This window comes from Prenolepis imparis, unplaced genomic scaffold (genome assembly GCF_030444845.1).
Source record: "Prenolepis imparis isolate NDT839.2.m4 unplaced genomic scaffold, iyPreImpa1.0 SCAF_6, whole genome shotgun sequence".
Lineage (NCBI taxonomy): Eukaryota > Metazoa > Arthropoda > Insecta > Hymenoptera > Formicidae > Prenolepis > Prenolepis imparis.
In genome coordinates this window covers 17,552,763-17,571,305 of record NW_028141164.1, presented here as the reverse complement: position 1 = coordinate 17,571,305, position 18,543 = coordinate 17,552,763, and the positions used below count along the sequence as shown (strand labels likewise).

Sequence of the window (18,543 nt, the reverse complement as noted above, 5' to 3'; positions counted from 1 at the left end):
ATCTACTTTTTTATGCGAAAGGTGGCCTGAGCCAGCCAGGGTCTCGCTTTTCTTCCAAATGTAACTTCATTTATTGTTGGGATTTCTTTAGCTATTGCTTCTATACAAAAGAATAAATAAAAACATACATAAGCACACAATTACATCTATGAATAAATTCAAAAAGAACTCAGATTTATAAAATTGATTTTAATTTAGCTTTTTTCTCTGAAACTCAAGTTGACTTAAATTATTTACCATCCATATATAGGCAGAATTATACTTAATTATTATAATAAATTTAATTGTGAAATAATATCTTACCGATCATTATTTTGGTAATTCGACGTCCTGACAATTTAAGTTTGTTGCCTCGTTGACCTTTCCAATTAAAAAAACTTGCTAACTTATCGTCTAGAACCATCCGAAGTACGGAATTTATTTTTTTTTGAATTGATTCTCCCATAATTCCTAAACGTAGAACATCAACCTATAAATTGTATAATATTATAGTTTATGTAAATTTTTTTTAATTTAAAAAGAGCAAGAATATTTTACCACTTTCAAATAAAAAGTTTCATCTTTCTTTAGTTTACGCTCTATTTTCTTTAAATCATCCAGACTTGCTATTGGAAATTCGTCCAAAACTGATGATGTGATAATAGGATTTTCAGTTTTGGAAGAATTTTCAATAGCAGGTGTGACTATTCTCTGTGTTTCCAAAAAACTTTCAATATTCTTGTCCGTCTTGCGCAAAATCAATTTACTTGATAATATTTTAGCTGAAAATGATAAAAAAACAGAATTTTTATTTATGTCTTAAATATAAGTTATTATTTATGTCTTAAATATAAATTAAATGTAGATTTAATTGTATAACATCTTCAGCATTAATTCTATTGGTTGTGTGTGTGTGTGCGCGTGCGTGCGTATGTGTATGTGTGTGTGTGTGTGTGTGAGAGAGAGAGAGAGAGCTGAATTTGTTATAACGGTATATTAAAACATTTGCTTTAATAATAATAATTTCATTGTTATAATATTAACGATTCTCTTATAGGACCTATTTTTAAAATTATAATATGTAATAGTATTAAAATACGATTTAAAATATTAACGTTTGTCAATTTTGAGTAATTGTTAAAAGAAGCTATAATTATAACAAACATTAAAAACGTCGATTTTTATATATTTAATTCATCTTCTAGAGTTTTACACTTGATTCTAATTTGTTTATTAACAATATTGTAAAGAAAATAAATTTTAGTTGCAATTTATTAAATTTTGATCTGCATTAAGAGTAACTTTTTTAAATTGGAGATATATTTTAATGAGTATAATAATATATTATAACAAAAATAATAAAATCTTACATAATATATATGTAAATGATATTTTCAACATACCATGGAGATAACAAATTGCATCTGCAAGAGATTCTAATGTGACTTCTCCTTCTGATTGTGAGTTGTAAGCACATTTATGATTTATCTTGAAATCTATTTTACATCCACTTAAACAATTTTTTTCATTACTTTCTGAAGCAATTGTAGACGTTGATTTTGGCATTCCGTCAAAAGATGAGAACTCTCTTGTAAAGGTATTCTCTTACATTCTTTATAACTTTTATGTGTGTACTTTTTTATTTCATGAGGAACACTTTTCGAACACCGTTGTTCATTAATACAAGATAATGTTTGACGTTTGACTTTTTCATTCATTATATCAGGTAATGGCTGACGTGCGGATTTGCTTATTACATTTGTTAATTTTGGAATGGGTGGTAACGTTTGCACCTTATATCTTTTCTCTATCATATTTTCTTTATCAGATTCCTCAAAATATTTAATTGGTCTTTTTAATCGTTTTCCCTTCCCTTTTTCTTCAATATCTGAGTATAATGTGGCATTAGGATTCTTGCTTATTTTTACTAACATTTTCATCCCCTGATTATAATTTTCTGAAAAAAATCATGAATTTCAGTTATAATATCAAGAATAAAATATTAGAAGAAAAATTATATACAAAAAATTATCTCGCGCGTTATAAAATTTACCTATATTTTCTTCTATCTTTTTGATGGAAAAACAATTCCACTTAAAATCAGGTTTTGCGCAATGTTTTGCTAATTTACATATTATTGCACGACTTTCATGCATAGGATAGAAACATGATGTTCCTCTCGTAATCCACGAAGATGGAATAAGGTCGTGGAAACCTTCATCAATTTCTTCTTCGATATCAGTTTCAAAATAAACTATAGACCACTCTGCCTCATCATCACTACTATTCTCAGTATGCTTTCTTGCGGTATGGATTAATTTTTCATTAATAATAATATTATCGTTTGCAATATTTACATTTTCTTTCGTAATTGTTTCCTCCGAATTGTCCATTGTAATTGCCCTAAAGATACATAAAAACCATATATAATGTATAATTACATATAAATTACATTAATTATTGAACACATAACATTCTGAACAGTATTTTGTAATAATATTAACATATGTATTATGTAATGGGAAAAGTTAAACATAATTATTTATATAAGGAGTCATTTATAAGTACAAATTATAAGTATAAAAATTGTTATATACCAGATGCCCTGTTATAAACACCCATATAATAACATGCATGTTTTAAAAACATCTGAAAGACGTCTAAAAGACATCATTTTTTCAGATTTCTTTTAGACGACTTTCATAGATATATTTAAATCATATGCGTGTGTTGTTTGGATACTTATGCAGTACTGACAAATTATTGATATACATCATTGAGTTTAGCAAAAAGTAATATCAATAAAACACATAAAACAATTAACTGATCATATTCCAATTTTATGCAACAGTAACTAAAACATATAGACAAAATTTACTGATTTATATTAGATAAAGTGCTTCCAAATAGAACACCATATTTAATTAATAACATCAATTTAATTAATTACATCAATTTTAATACAACTAAAAATTTATGTAATTAATGCAATTAAAAATCATCCATTTAAAGGTTATTAAAAGTTATAATTTAAATATAGAATATAATTTTTAATATTTGTTGATTTGTAAATAACAAAAATGACATGTAAAATTTAAATAAATTTAGAAATTAAATTTATAAAACATATATTTACTTTATAAAAATTTCATAAATATATTATATGCGCAGCAATTTTCCTCAATCAATTATATTTAAAAAGAATATCAAAATATGGCTTAATACAATTAAGTAACTAATATTTCTTATTTTATAAATTTCTTTTTTTTAATTTTATAATTTTCTCTAAATTTTCTAAAGCTTTTTAATTTGTTCATATTTTAATAATCTTATTATAAACAAATGAAGATTACACAACTTGTAGATAATGAATCTCTTATAACAAATTTTTACCTGAGGTTTTTTTATTGCATGCAACGATGAAACGGAAGCATATATAACGAAATATCAGATAAAGTGAAAAGAATAGAGAAAAAAGAAAAGATAAGAAAAGAAAATAAAGAAAAGTAAAGAACGAAATAAGATATATACAGGGTGTCCCATAATTCGCGAACCACCCGTCAGTTGCAGGTAGAGCATGTTGAACTGAATAGAAAAGTCCTCTACCATTTTGCGATTTTCGCAATAATTAATGAGAAATAAATTAAAGAAGATCAGCCAAATCGCGTGACGACGGCGAGAAAAGACAGCCCAGTTTCATATCGTTACTAAGCATGCGGCGAAAAGAAACAGTATAATGTTACACGGTTGCTAAGCGCGCGATGAAGCGGGGTGGAGCGCTTTACAAAAGACAGTAACTACATACGAGTAGCGCTAACTCTGGACCCCCGAGTGGGCTGTCTCTTCTCGCTGCACGCTTATCATCGCTCGAATTGGCTGATTTTCTTTAATTTATTTCTCATTAATTATTGAGAAAATCGCAAAATGGTAGAGGACTTTTTTACTCAGTTTAACCTACTCTACCTGCAACTGACGGGTGGTTCGCGAATTATAGGACACCCTGTATATATATATATATATATATATATATATATATATAATAAATGATATATGAAGATCTATAATATACATGTTGATTAATTAAAACGTGTCACAGTGTAAAATAGACGAAACAACATAGCCATTTTTGTATGGCAATTGTACATATTTTGTGGTAATTTGTGACAATGGCCACTTCTTGAGATTAGACAATTTGCTAACTTTAAATACCCCTACGCAGGAACTCTCCGAAGGTATAGTATAAAAATCACATTTGTCAATAAATTCTCTACCAATAACAACTGGAAGCTGCAAATGCTTACAAAAAGCTATATTCTCAATTTGAATAATTGTTCCGGCTGTAGTACCACAGCAATTATTGGGACTTTGGTTTATTATTTTGAATTTTGCAAGAGCAACACCACGATACTGACGCGTACAACCTGATAATACTGGACCGGTACAATGAGGGCTAAAGAACTTTGGAAATTGACTCTCTTGGTCTGTTGAATAATTAAACTCAAATGACATTAATTCTCCAACTCGTCGTCCGATTTGTTCAAGTGGCTTACTACGTCCTCTGACTTTTCTTTTGATATTCTGCATATAATTTTCAAAGGGAAATGCAGATATCGTATGCAAGGAGAAATCATCTAATTTGTCGACAAAATAATCAGCATCATCAACTATATGAATGTTGTTATGGAAATTATGGGTAATAAAATTTTGATTGTACAATATTGCAGTCGATTGAACAAAATGTTTTAAAAGAGCTTTGGCAAATTGACGAAGTTCTTGTTTTTTACAAAGATTTGGATTTAATAAAATTCTCATTGCAAAATGAAATTCCAAAAAATGAATATATTTTTCATCGCTTAGAACATTTTTCAGAACAATATGCCCTATATACAGAAAAAATAATCTAAATTCCGTTGCTTTCCACCGTAAAACAATGTATAGCTCTCTAGGTTTTCTTGCAAACTCTCTAGGAATATAGCATTGAAATTGAACAAGAAGATTTGATACCAATTCAATTTGAGCAGCCGAAAATCTATGAGGAATTGCTCCTTTGCACCACATATTCATCATTGAACGCATAACGCCAAGACATTCCAGATGCATATAATCAAGAACAAAATGATGTACAAAATCTAACCCTGCAATATTAGTAAGAGGAGTATCTCTACGACGAAACATCGGATCTCTCCATTGTAGAAAATCCTCACAAGTGCGAGCAGGACTCTCTAAATCAATAAAGATTCGTCGATTGTCTGATGTAACACCGCGAACAGTGCACCTAGTGCAGGAATAAAAACCAGTATGCGATACTATTCCCATTACCAAACTTTTTGCTGGGACATCGCAAACAAAATATACACCATCTAACTGTGCAATGTGATTCTCAAAATGAAGGCCATTCTCATGCAGACTGATAATTTCTGAAATAAAATCTTTAAAGTAATCTTCTAAATTTGTAGGTTTTTCTTGACCGTAATATATTCCTATAGGAAACACTTTGTTACGTAATTCTGGAATGGATACTACAGTGCATAATATAGGATACACTTGATCAGACGAGCTTTTGAACAGAGGTAATCCATCAATATTTATTAATAACTTAAAAGAATCAATGGTTTCAAATTCTTAGGAATAATTTTTAATAATTGTTTTTGTAATCCAATGTGAATATAATAGCCAGAATCAACAACTTTTTTAATTAATTTTACTTCTGTTTTCAATAATGTTCGTGCATCGACAGGGAATGTGGATTCTGATTCATCGGCAAAACATTCGTGATTCTCTTTTAAACCGTGAAGTAAATCTGAAATAGCTTTGTGAGTTATATTATGCTTTAAAGCCCAACCGTGAAGAAATTTTAGTATTTTTGAATTGTTGTTAGACTGAGAACTGCTCGAATTAGATGGTGAATGTGGAAGATTTTCAGAGTCGTCATCTAAAGTATTATCTTGTCTACAATTTTCATTATCCCAATATTCAAAATCAGAGTATTCAGAGCATTGAGAGTGTTCAAAGCATTCAGAGTCTTCAGAGTCTTCATAGCATTCAGAGTGTTCAGAGCATTCACAATTATCAAAATATTCAGAATGATGAATAAGTTCGGAAGACTGAGAAAGTTCAAAATGATGAGAATGATGAGAAGGTTCAAAATCATTAGAAAGTCTGAATTCTTCTTGAAGAGAAAGAAAATCTGGTATTTCGGAACTATTACTTGTAAGCAATGAAATATGTGATTGCGGAATATGCTCATCAAATTCCATTGAAGACTAATCAGTTGAATTTGGTTCTACATTCTCAGCATTCTTCAGATTCTGTATTTTGGCTCTCTTGGAAAGCTTATAAAAAGGTATATCTTTTGGCATATTCTTGAAAAAACTAGAAATATATTTAATAAATATAAGGTTTGTTATTTTAATCTCCTTAAGCAAATATACTCCTAAATATCATAAAAATTAAACCATAAAATTAAATCATAAAATTAAACCATAAAATTAAACATCTATTTGAATATACAAGATATTTGCGAAATACTTGAACAAATAGCACACTGCATTTATAATTTATAATTATATATTTATAATTTATGCATTTATAATTTAATACTTTGTATACAAAGTAGCATGAAAAATTGCATCATATACCGTTACAGTAATTTATTGTATACTCTAATAAACAGACTCTATGTCGTAAATACTCTATAAATAAATAGAAAATATATGTAAAAAATTGTTAAAAGAAAAAATTTGTAGATAAATAAAAAATTAATAAGCTATACGTATAATTTAAATAGGTTACAAAAAAATCACATAATCTGCTGTTAACTTACTTTTAACCGAATACCGATGTCTTACCTTTTACTTAAGCAGTGGTGTCTTGATATTGAGAGATATTTTAAATGTAAATATATACACGTGTGTATATCTGTGATTTCCCGTATATGTATATATTCCGTTCTCTTATTCTTTCTTTGCCCAACACACGTGGCGAACGAGGTTCTGATGAGTGGCCACACACAACCGACAAACGACAAACTATAAAATTAAACATGGATTTAAAAATACATATTTACGAAATACTTGAACAAATAGCACGCTGCATTTATAATTTATAATTATATATTTATAATTTATTAATTTACATACAAGGTAGCACGAAAAATTGTATCATATGCCGTTACAGTAATTTATTGTATACTCTAATAAATAGACTCTATGTCGTAAATGCTCTATAAATAAATAGAAAATATATGTAAAAATTGTTGAAAGAAAAAATTTGTAGATAAATCAAAAATACATAACCTATACGCGTATAATCTAAATAGGTTACAAAAAATCACATAATCTGCTATTAATTTACTTTTAACCGAATACCGATGACTTACTTTTTACTTAAGCAGTGGTGTCTTATTGATATTGATATTTTGTAAATATATAAATGTGTGTATCTGTGATTTTCCGCATATATTCCGTTCTCTTCTTTCTATGCCCGACACACGTGGCCAACAAGGTTCTGATGAGTGGCCAACCGACAAACTAGTGATGTGCGATTCTGAATCGATCTTCATGAAAATCGATTTTCTCGTCGAGAAAATCGATTTTTTGTATCGATTCCATAGTATACGATTTTCGAGAGAATCGATTTTTTTAAAGCTAGAATCGATTCTTTTTTGTGCTGTTTTCTGACTTTCTACTGATATCGGTGAGTACTACGTTTTAAATAAATAATGAAGTTTGAATTGCCATGCCGTTAGCACAGTATATACAGTAGCGGTGAGTAGCTCAACTCTCTCTCGGCACCTTTGATGTTAGTCTCATTTAAAGACTGGCTCAACGATTAATTAAAAAAATTGAAAAAGATTAATGCGTTATTTAAAGTACTTTTTACTCTTATCTTACACCTTTCAGAACCTACCTAACTCCTAAACTAGTAATCGTCGGTCTTACAAGGTTTTAGCTAGAATTCAATTTTACATTCGACTAGAAAATTATCGACTCGCAAAGGAGATCTCGGCTCTCTTTAGGATTAGCTCGACCAGCTTGAACTCCCGAAGGTCTACTACAATTTTTTAGATAAAAAAGTATAGTTTAGTTAATTTCTTTATGTTTCGGCATATTTCTTCTTTTATGCTAAATAACGTAAAAAAATCGATTTTCACGAGATCGATTTTTTGTACTCCGATTTTTATGAGAATCGATTTTTATATGTGCGATTCAAAATCGATTCAGAAATCGATTTTTATCATACGATCGCACATCACTACGACAAACGATAAACGACAAAAGACAAAAGACTTCATCGTAGTAGTTATAGCTTTGTCACTAAAGTTAGGTTTCTGTGTACGCGGCGAACGCGCAACGGCGAACGAATTATATAAAAGGCGGGAAATGAAAACTGATTTTATTTTTAATATGGAAATAAATTTTATAATTAGTTGTTAATAAACGTTGTTAATAAGTGTTTTCTATATACAAAAAATTGTATTAATTATATACTTACTTTTTAGCTTTTTATATACTTACTTTTTAGTTTTTTATATATTTTTGAATTTTTAAAAATCAATTATTATCAATACACTTTGCATATATTCACTTATATTACACTTTATCATATTCACTCATATTACACTTTATCAAAAATATAAAATATTTATATGTATGTTCTAATTCTAAAATTCCATATGAATTATACTCTAATAATTGGTTGATTTATCAGACATATATATAGTTTATATAGGCATATATACGTCACATATATAAATATTTTAACAAATCTTATATTTTATGCAATTAATATAAAATAGAGATTTAATAAATATTAAATGAATATTATTTTTACAATCTGTTGTACAATGTACAATTAATGAAAAATAAACATTAAAAAAACATTTAAAAAATATTGTTTGCTCATTAGGTTAATGTTTTTCAAATCATTATTGCCAATAAATAATTAATGTGAAAATTAATATTAAATAAATGTTAAATAATCATTATATTAATATTTTTTTATAAATTGCTATTTTAAACAAATATTTAATGTAAAATTAATATTTAATAAATATTAAATAAACATTATTTTTTCCAATCAGTTGTACAATGTATAATTCATGAAAAATAAATATTAAAAATACATTTAAAAAATATTGTCTGCTACTTGGGAAGCTTTTTTAATAATTTTTTAAAGAAAATATACGAACATTTTTTTACAAACATTGAAACTTTAAATCTTTTAATTACTTTTCAAATTCAAAATTGATATTTTTGTTTAGAAATTCTTTATATAAAAAAGTTTTTTTTTAAATAAAAATATAATAAATTAATAAATATAACAAATATAAAAACGAAATTATATATTTTGGCTAAATGTTTTAAAATAATTATTTATAGACAAATGTTATATTAATATGCAAAGTAATTTTATATACAAATAAATATTTGAGAGAACATTATTTCCATATATACACAAATATTTGTTTTATAAACTTTTATAACACAATTTTTAAAATAATTGTAGATTAAACAATTGATTCGTGTTATATGTAAAGATCTCAAGAGTTCATGTATACATTTGATGAGGAGAATATTTTCGAACGATGTAGCAGTTCTTTACAGCTGGTATGGGGCAAAGAAAAAAGAAAAATTTTCACAGCTACAAATTTGTAAAATAATTATGTGTAAGTAGAATGAATTAATAATTCTTTATTTTACATTACTAAAATTATTTGTTACAATAATCTATAACAATTTTTTTTATTTAGTAATGTTAAAAAGAAAGCATACTAAAATGTTCAGATTTTTAAACATTCCCTTTTATATATAGTAGAAATGAAATATACAAATATCTCTTAATTATTACTCTAAATTAGATTTAAGAAATTTGTCCTAAAATTTATTAAATAAATTCTAAAAAAATTTATTTACTCTTTTCAGGTGTAATAAGAAAACTGCATCAAAATGCAACGGATGAACAGATTTCCGCGCCAATAAAAATATGGCTAGCCCATGCAGAAGAACGTATGGGGAGAGAAAAGGAGCAAATAAGCACAGCACACTAAGAATAAACGCCGGTAGATGAAGAATCTGTCGTGAGGATAATCTCGCCGGATTTCAGATTGAAAATCTGTGATTGATTTTGAAAAAGTTTTACGTATAAAGATATATATACACAATATATTTTAGGCTATATATTTTCAAATCTATTATTATTTGATGAGATACTTAATTTGAAATTAAGTGAAATTTTGTCTTATTAAATTTTTATTTAATTGTATTTCAATTCAATCTTTTAATTTATCTTTTATTAAATATTTTTCTTTCTATTTAATTCTCGTTGGAACGTGTCTATAATATATATATATATATATATATATATATATATATATATATATATAGTGTATATATAGTGTATAGGAAGTTATATATATATATATAATATATAAGTAACTTCGGTGCAATATCTTATATCGCGCTCTTTTATTGATACTGATATGCTTAAATATTCTTAGAATAAGAATTAACAAAAATGATTCAAATGATTATTTACTTTCTGTTAATTATATAGAATAGTAAAAATAGGATGAAATATTTGATCTCCTTTATATGTTTATTGTTTTGAGATTATAATAAATATTCATAAAATTTAAATAAACAGAGTACAAATTAATTTAGTAATATCCTAATCTAACCTCTAATCCTAAATATATATGCATAATATATCGGTAATAGACTGAAGATATACCGTTAATATCCTATAGATATCACCGATATATACAACCCCTAATCCTAAATATATATGCATAATATATCGGTAACATACTGAAGATATACCGTTAATATCCTATAGATATCACTGATATATACCATAAGATCTTCTTAGTATATACTAGGAACTAAAATAGACGGACATTAGAGCATTCTTAGTACGTACTCAGTACATCATAGTACGTATCTCGAATACTCTGAGAATATACTCAATATACTTTTGCGATATTCTCCGAACATTCTTAGTATCTACATGTGCTGTTAGGGTTATATTTAAATAAACAATTGTTTTCTTAAAGCTCAAGACATGTTGCAAACAGAAGCAACTCTAACCTCAACTTCTATGGAAGTCGATGAGAATGTCAACATAAACATAATAAATGAAGATTTTTCTTCAACCTTGTCCAATTTGCCATTTTTATTAAAAGGAGAGTATTTTAAGGTGACAGCAAACTCTACAGACCAGAAAATAATAGCACAGTGTCAAAACTGTCCTAAAACCATAAGTGGCTCACGAACTTCTACAGGAAACTTTGTTAGTCATTATAATGTGAGTTACATATTTGTGTTTCAATTATAAAATATTTTTGTATTTTTTCTTTTTATTTGTGCATTGACACATCTACTTTAAATTTAAAAAATTTTATAATGTTTTTATTTTGCTGTTTTCTTTTTTTAGAGATTACATCCGCAGTTATATGAAAAAATTAAGCTGAAAAGATTGGATGACAAAAAAAGTTTAAAGCAGATAAACAACGAAATATTGTACCAATGATGCAAAACAAATTGCCCATTACAGTGAAGCAGGTAAATATGTTTAATATATTTAAAAAGAAATTATTTTTAACATCGATATTTTGTAGATAGAAAGATACATTATTTTTATCTTTGCAGGCTCACGATTTAATTTTAACTTATTTAATTGAAGAAATGCGTCCTCTAAATACTGTGAAGAAACCATCATTTAGAAATTTAATTTATGGATTACTATCTACTAATGAGCCGGAAAAATTTCTGCCTGGAAGGCATGCTTTATGTATTGAGATTAATAATTCTTATCAAACAAAAAGGTTAAAACTAAAAGAATTACTAGAAAAGCAAACCTATATTTGCCTAACTACTGACATTTGGTCATTTCGTAATAAAAGTTACTTAGGTATGACAGTTCACTTTATCTTAGATACATATGAAAGACAATCTTATATGTTAGCTTGTAGAAGAATACTTTACAATCATACCTATAAAAATATTGCATTGATTATGCATAACATAATGATTGATTTTAATTTAGATGTCTCTAAAGTTACTCATGTAATAACCGACTGTTACGTCCTGGCTTGCACGAAGGAAAGGCCTCTCGAAGGTCGTAACAGCGTTTTCCCGAAATCGAGTGATTTCGGGTCGAACGGACTGTCTGGCCCTTTTGCAGGTCAACGACTGGCTAGTCGCTTTTACCTGGCTTATCTCAGGGGGCCGTTCGTCGGTCCTTTTCGGTAAGGGAATTAAATCCCTTTTACGCGGGATAGGACCTTGTGCGATCTCGGGGGATATATGAGGGAACACAGGGGTTTAAATAAGACTTTAAATTCGCGTAATGTAAATAATTATCATTTATTCAAAAAAAATAAAATCTTAATAATATTCGGAGAATTAGACATTTGAATTTGTGGACATGTATAAACAATTATATGAGTGTGTGTGTAACGTTGATGTGCTATGAGGCGGTTGAGGATTCGCGTTGGCTTTTGATCGTCCCGTTTCAATCGGAGAGCGCGTTTCAATACCCTCGACGGGCAGCGATTTCCACTACTTATTAAGTTTAGTCGCGATTCCGGGGATTTATTCACTTCCGTGATCGTAGAAGAATGAAAGTATTCACTGTATATTATTTGGTGAGCGGGTTGGCAGCTATAGGTTGATCCTCAGGATCGATGGTTCCTTCGAGTGGTGTGGGCGAAGGTGTAGGTTGACTGGTAGCTGGTTGTTGAGCCCCGACGGTCACAATATATGTTTAATGCGAGGATCCAGAAGTGTGTAACTGCCACGACGTAGGCGGAATTAATAGAGAGTGTTCTTGGAAGATTCGCTGCTTTTATACTATTCGTCTGCCCTTCCTATAGGGCAAAGGGCGTCTTCTTTTCTTGTGACTCATAGTCATACGTTCGGTGTTTAATCCCCTTTGCGCAACGTATTGCTTCCTTGTATGAAGAGTTCTTTCCTAATTCCGATCTTTGGTCTACTGATAGCGTGTGTCGATCGTGATATTTCAACATTACCTATGACTTATTGATCAAAGTGTAAGTTTCGTAATCTCACCGATCGAGTTGTTTCACAATCACTGTCTTTCTCCGTTTAATTCTTATAACTAATTTCGGTCTTATAATTAATATGTTCGCGGAACGCGAATCTGCGTAAATCGGGGAGGAGAAAAGAATCGTGCAGTCCACAGGACGTAACACGACAATGCCACAAATTTTAGCAAAGTGTTTAGATGCTTTGGTGTTACCAAATTTGAAAATTCTGAAAATCAATTTATAATAGAATCAAATGAAAATACTTTTGATACTATAGATGAATCCGATTCAGACATTGAAGTTACTGAATGTAGAAACATTATTACAAATACTGATACTACTGTACATGAAAATGAGCATTTTACGGATGAACTGGGAAATGAAATTATATTACCCCCACAATTAACATGCTGTTCTCACACATTAAACCTTATCGCTACAACAGATTGCAAAAAAATTTTAGAAGATCCTAAAAACGCTTCTTTAAAAAAAATATATCGCTCAACTTTTGCTAAATTAAGTGCTTTTTGGAATATACTTAGTCGCAGTACAGTAGCATCTGATATTTGTTTTAAAGAATGTAACTGTAAATTTCCAATACCTATTATTACGCGTTGGAATTCTCAGTATGACGCTATTAAAAAGATTCTTGCTTATAAAATGAAACTTAACATTCTTTTTGAAAAATTAAAAATCCAAAAGTTGAGACCAAATGAAATTGAATTCTTAGAAGAATTTATTACAATTATGTCTCCTTTAGCAACAAGTATTGATATATTACAAGGAGAAAAAATGACTTTTTTAGATTTGATAGCACCTACGATTATTGTTTTAAAAGAAAAGCTTATAAAATTCACGCATTTATTATATTGTAAACCACTAGTATCTGGAATAGTACTTGCCTTAGATAAACGATTTAAAAACATTTATGATTTTAACTCTTTTAAAAGTAAGCAGTTCATCTTATCTGCTCTCTGTTTGCCAAGATTTAAATTAAATTGGGTGCCGGAACATTATATGGAAATGTGTAAAGATCTTTTCTTAAAAGAAATTGAAAACTTGCATTCTCAAAATATAGCTTTTGATAATAAATCGACTTCTAGTAGTAGCGGAGATGAAGACTTTTTTCGTGATATAGATAAAAAAAAAGGAGTTTCTAATTTGATACAGCCAGATATTAGTAGTAATATTGAAGCATTGTCATATTTAGAATCAAAATCAAAAGAATTGAATTCCCTTAATTCTTATCCCAATGTTAAAAAGATGTTTTTCAAATATAACACTTCATTACCGTCATCAGCGCCGGTAGAACGGCTCTTTAGTTCTGGGCAACAAATTTATGTCCCTCGCAGAAATCGTTTATCAGACATAACTTTTGAAAAACTATTGTTCTTGCGCAATAAAAATTTATAATAAATAAAAAAAACTTATAATAAAAAAAAAAATTTATATTATTCCCAGCAAACACAGAATATAAATATTATTTAACCTAAGAGAAACACGTAATATAACATATGTTATGTTGTAAAAATATAATTGTTATATAACTTAGAAGTAACATGTAATGTAATACATGTTACATTATATTTATATTACAGTTATATAACTTTATTTTATATTTACAAATATAACTAAGTTATGAAACTATTATATTACTTTGTTATAGTATTCACCTACTAAGGTGAATGGTAACTGTAGGTGAATAGTAATATATAACAGTTATATTGCATGTTACATAACATTTATTATGTTTATATTATATTGATAATATATATAATTTAAACTTTGCATGTGCATAATTCCGCGCTTTCGAGTTTCGATGAGCTCGCGTGTTATATTAATATATATATATACTTTCTGCTAGTGACACATAAAAGAAGACGTCTTTCTAAAGCGCAATTTAAATCAGAGGTAAGTCTTTTTTCAAATAAACGTATTATCTTTTATGAACACCTCAATACGACAAAAATTTATTATACACGATCCGACGAAAGTCCCGCCACTTGGGTATTCATCGGCAGCCAATCGCTACGTTTGACAAACGCGTCGTACAAGTGTACACCCTGCCATGTGCTCTCTTCTCGTATCCTTTGTCCTTTGGCTTTATCGAAGTAATAACACATGTGTGCTGTGTACATTTGCTATAAAGGTAATTCTCATTATCTTACTATATACACATTGTATAAAATAACTTGATAAGCATAAAAACTTTTTTAACTATATAATATTTTATACATACATTTGTGTGGTTTCTTACATAATTTCATTCTCTTGAAAAGTAAGAAAGGTTATGCGGTAACAAAGTATTTAAAATAAAATTATAAAAATGTAAGGGGAGCAAAGGTCTAATTATTGTGGAAAATAGTAAATTAATCAAAACCACATTTATTCGGGAGGTATATTTCGGTTACACAGAGCGCTGATCCGTCGTCGACCAATCTTAACTGAGGAGTGTGCTCGAGACGTTCTCGGGCTCGCTATCTAGGTGGTTGTTTATCGCAAGTCAAAAGACCCGTCGTCTAACGCTAGTCGCTCTTGAAATCGAATAAGGATCAGCCGCCTGTTTACAGCGCTACGCTAAAGATAAACCGATAGTGACGGCTTTCTTCGCTTACGCATCATAAGGGAAGACCGCGGCGTTGAGCGGTCGCCTAAATAACTCGCAGCGTCCTTAGACCTTTGTATATTACCGCGATGTACATAGCTTTCGTCATTCCGCTACAATTCAGCCAACCTGACCCTTAATCGTCTCGATTAAAACTAGAATTGTTATCAAAATAAAACACAAATGACAAACTAATTGTACGTAAAGTAAAAGAAATAACGATGCTTATTTTAACGTAAGTAATCGCTTAGTATCTGATACAGAACTTAATTAAAGATTATAAAGAAAATTCTTTTATGTTATCTTAAATCTATACAGTGTTATCCTATACTTAATTAACATGGTTTCCATAATCGCATGTTCGCCGCCTCCCATGTACCGCAGTAGGGAGTATTTGTTAACTGGTGGTCTTCGACGTCGGTTAATACATAACGATCGTTTCTTAAAACACAGCTTACTTGATAGGGTCCTTTGTAGCGCGGGATTAATTTTTGTGATGCCCCGGGCGTACAATCAAAATTTCGGACCATTACTTTATCTCCTACCACATACTTCTTCGGATCTTTATGTTTCCGGTTATAAAGGCGTTTGTTCGTCTCTTGATTTTCTTGAATTCGCTCGCTCGCTTGTTTGCGCGTCTTTATTAAATCACGGGCTACGTCGATATGTTCGCCTGCTTCTAACGCGTCTAACAATCCGTCCACCATATTTCCTCGTTGGCGTACCCCGAAAAGTAATATGCTCGGGCTTTCATTCGTCGCCTTCGAAATGGTGTTGTTACAGGCAAATTCTACGTCTTCAAGGACGTTAAACCACTGAATGTTTCGCTCATCTGCTAGTTTCGTTATCATAGGCAGTATTGTGCGGTTGTATCTTTCGACTTGACCGTTCGCTTGAGGTGAGGCAGTGGCGACCTCAATGTGCTGAATATTGTGCTCGTTTATGAATTCTTTAAATTCGCGGGACGTAAAACAGCTGCCTCGATCTGACACGATACGTAAGGGTCGACTGTAATGCCTGAAGTAAGATCGGAGATTCTTTATGACCTCGGAAGTGCTTGTGTTCTTGGTAGCGTACAGTTTTACATACTTAGTAAACGCGTCAACGACTAAAAGGATATACTGTGCTTTGGATGACTTCGATCGCGACGCGGGCGATAAATGATCGATGTGTAGTGTGGCGAACGGCACGGTACCCTTCGGTATACTATGCAGTGTTCTCTCAGGCCTTCCCGAATTAGGCGTGAACGCAATGCACTTCAAACAGCTCTTGATATGTTTATCGACTTTCGATCTTATCTCCGGGAACCAATAATTATTTAGTATATTCCGGGTCGTTTTCTCAGAACCGACGTGGCTCATTTCGTTATGATACTTATGAATGACATTAGATTCTAGCATTGCCGGTACATAGAACAATATTTTTCCCTTTTGCTTTCGGTATACCAGCCCATTCCTCATTTCAAAAAACTTGCCTTCCGAATGTTCTAATTCTGTCCGAATCTTTGAAATTAACGGATCGTCGCTTTGGCATAAAGAGAGGTTTTTATCAAACGAATTATCCTCGACAACTAATATCTGACGACTCAGTGCGTCAACGTGCAACATACGCGAGCCGGCTCTATGCTCCAAGACATAATCGAAATTCTGCATCTCCAGTACCCATCGCGCTATACGCGGATTCGTCTCTTTTTTATTCAGCGTCAAACTCAGGGCTTGGCAATCGGTAATTATTTTAAATTTAATTCCGAGTAAGTACGTGCGGAATCGTCGGAGTGCATAGATTATCGCCAGCGTTTCCAACTCATAACTATGATATTTCGATTCGACGTCCGTTGTTCTCTTTGAAAAATAAAAGATTGGGTGTAACTTCCGGTCCAATTTCTTTTGCAACAAGATCGCGCCGAAACCAATCGCGCTTGCGTCGCAATGTAGTTCGGTTTCGCTTTGTGGAGAATATATACTCAAGATAGGCGCATTCATTAAACGATTTTTTAGCGACTCGAAAGCCCGGTACTCCACTTCTCCGAATTGAAAATCGGCATTTTTTCTAGTGACGTCATACAACGGCTTAGCCACAATAGAAAAGTTCTCTACGAATTTTCGGAAATAGGAGCATAGGCCTAGGAAACTTTGCATGTCTCGAACGCTTCGCGGAATCGGGAAATTCTCCACTGCCTCAAGGCCCCGGTCCGTTGGGCGAACACCTTTATCAGTAATTGTATAACCTAAATAGTCTAGTCTTGTCTGCAAAAATCGACATTTGTCTAGCCGTAGTTCTAATCGGTTCGCGACAAGTAATTCGAAAATTTTCCGCAACACCCGAAAATGATGCTCAATGGTTTCCGTAGCAATAAGAAAGTCATCTAGATAAACTGAGATATCTCCCGTGTTGATTTGTTCTTTAAAGATCTCGGTGACATAACATTGGAATTTGAGGGGGGCACCCTTCAAACCGAAAGGCATTCTTACGTACTCATATTGTCCAAACGGCGTAACGAACGAGGTATATTTAACCGATTCCTCGTGCATTTTTACGTGGAAAAAACCGTCTTTAAGGTCGAGTGTAGTAAAATATTTTTTGCCCTCTAACAGATCTAATTGGTCCTCGATCAGCGGAAGCGGGAAATGATCACGCGTAGTAACTTTATTTAGTCTCCTAAAGTCCACGCACATTCTCAACTCTCCATTCTTTTTCTTCGTCAATACAATAGGTGACGCGTATTCGGACGTACTTTCTCTGATAATTCCTTTCGCGATCAGCTCATCTAAAATTTCTCGTAGTTTACCTTTTTCATAATACGAAAGCTTACGTGGCTTGCAATAGAACGGTTCATTATTCGTAAGGATGAGCGACATGATATTTTCCACTGCCGGCCGTGATGGCCTCGGGGCATTTATATAATTCGCTT

At 30.8% G+C, this 18,543-nt stretch overlaps 1 pseudogene across 1 annotated transcript; it reads right to left on the bottom strand.

Annotated features, from left to right (window-relative positions):
• Positions 1-2: 2 nt before the first annotated feature.
• LOC145937855 (uncharacterized) lies at positions 3-15,150 on the bottom strand (annotated as a pseudogene). Its single transcript, XR_014425649.1, has 6 exons — positions 15,060-15,150; positions 2,033-2,341; positions 1,383-1,936; positions 538-761; positions 304-469; positions 3-100 (listed from the first exon to the last, which is right to left on the bottom strand). The product of XR_014425649.1 is annotated as an uncharacterized LOC145937855 (transcript).
• Positions 15,151-18,543: the final 3,393 nt, after the last annotated feature.